The sequence below is a fragment of the Lepidothrix coronata genome, unplaced genomic scaffold (genome assembly GCF_001604755.1).
Source record: "Lepidothrix coronata isolate B3197 unplaced genomic scaffold, Lepidothrix_coronata-1.0 Scaffold39, whole genome shotgun sequence".
Classification (NCBI taxonomy): domain Eukaryota; kingdom Metazoa; phylum Chordata; class Aves; order Passeriformes; family Pipridae; genus Lepidothrix; species Lepidothrix coronata.
In genome coordinates, this window is record NW_016690219.1 from 4,090,825 (window position 1) to 4,092,949 (window position 2,125).

The 2,125-nt window shown below is 42.2% G+C and overlaps 1 protein-coding gene across 1 annotated transcript in view; it reads left to right on the top strand.

Moving 5' to 3' along the window:
• LOC108496352 (taste receptor type 2 member 10-like) overlaps window positions 1–2,125 on the top strand; it is a 13,140-nt gene that overhangs the window by 9,205 nt on the left and 1,810 nt on the right. The window lies entirely within an intron of this gene.

Genomic DNA, 2,125 nt, shown 5'->3' on the forward strand with positions numbered 1-2,125 from the left:
AAAAAGGCAATGACAATACTGCAAACCTTCCTCAAACACTTTGGCATTTGCTGATTGAAATGACTGAACTAAACAACAGGTTTATCTCTATTTTGGTTTACATTTCTTTCTGCTGTGGCTCTGTTCATTGTAATATTTCCAGTTGCATCAGTGCCTGTCAGAGTAGGTGGGTTGGGTGTTCCCTGAAGGACTGCATCCTATGGAGACCCCATGCTGGAACTGGCTTATGCTGAAGGACTGCAGCCCATGGGTGGGACCCGCATCTGAGCAGAGGAAGAGCGGGAAGAAAAAGAAGTGGAGGAGACATGAACTGACCACAACCCCCCTTCCCTGTCACACTGTGCCACTGAGGGGGAGGAGGTGGAGAAGGTGGGAATGTGAGAGTGAATTCTGGCCTGTAATGAATGAGGGGAGAAGGCGAGGGGTTCTAGTTTTGTGGCTTTTTCTTATTATCCTACTCTATATTCAATTGGCAATAAATTTAATTTTCCCCAAGTCAAGTCTGTTTTGCTTGTGACAGTAACTGGTGAGTGATCTCTCTGTCTTTATCTTGACCCATGAGTGTTTCTATCCTATCTTCCCTCTCTGCCCTGTTGTAGAGTGGGAGTGAAGGAGAGGTTGCGTGAGGGTCCAGCAGGTGTCCAAATTTAACCATACACAGCAAGCCATGTAAATTTAAAACAGTTCCAACATCCACAGAACAGAATCTGATTTGTTCATCTCTGTCACCAGCTCAGGCTCAGGGGGACATTTTACCTCACGCCAAGTGCCAGTTTTGCATTTCTCATAATAACACCTTCAAACACGCTTCCTTCCTCTTCATGAAATGCGAGAAACAACCATTTAGGCCAGAGCAACCTCTCAACCACTGTAATATCTCCTTTCCCAAACACCACACAATCTCTCAGGCTGCCTCACCAACCAATCCATCTCTCTTTAAACAGCAACTGCCCAGAAACAAGTAAACAAATAACTAATGCCACTTTATAAAATGCTAGTCCTCCTTCTCTGTCTAAGGAGGATTTGGGGTTGAATTAACATTTCCATATAAAGTTTATAATACCTGCCCAGAGGAGATTTTTATTCTGTTTCTCAGGATTGCATCCTGAACCAATTGTGGCCTTCTGAGCATTAAAGTTTAGTTATGGAAGCAATGGATTTCCCCAGTAGAAACTGTGGAACTAAGAGCCTAAGTAGTTAGTGAACTAACTAGTTAGGCTACTCATCTGGGATTTCCCATATAAAGGAGAAAGACAAGGATTGTGGAGAGGGAAGAGGTTCAGCCTGAACCAAGTTCAGATGGAAGCAATTCAGTCTGATGCAATTCTTCTGATGCAGAAACACACGGGTCTGGTGCTACTTGAGATGCAAAAAGGGCATCCAAAAGTGGCTGGTAGATGAAAAACTGAGAGATTCTTTCCCCTTCTCAAGTGGTGCTGGAGAGCATGGATTTGAATTAAAAGCAGACAGCTGTATTTCAAGCGCCTGACCAACATCTTCCTGCTTTAAAAACCCAGCATTTGCGACTCTGATTTACATCCTTATTTTTTTAAAGGTGTGAGATTCTCCAGGTAGAACTGAACACAAACTCCAGTCCCGGTATGGTCCTTTTGGTGTAATATCTTCATTTAATTTCCCTGTACAAGCACAATCCCATCAGAGACACTTCATCTTCAGACCTGTTGTAATACAAATAACGTCTATTCTTCTCATATACATCTAGAGAGAAGAAGAAAGAAAGAAGGAAAACAAACAAACAAGCAAAAAAAGCCACCTACACCATTTATTGTGTTTTTTTCAGCAAAACAAGAGGAAATTCAGAGTAAAGGATAAAGAAGAGAACAGGCAATATCAGAAAATGAAAATTCTCTCAAGGCAATATGCTAACGTCCAACAATATAAAAAACTATGAAAAGAAATAATATTTTTGAATGAATGCAGACAAAACTAATTTGCTCATTGTAGTTGACCGAAGCAAAGAAAAGCCCAGATCCTGAAGCCTCACAGGGATCAAAATGGGTCACTCACAAAACCACCACGCTGTCCACAGCACAAAACATCTCCACTCTTTGTGCCACCCAACACAGCCCTCCTGAACCAACATGCAAATCCTGCACACTGACAC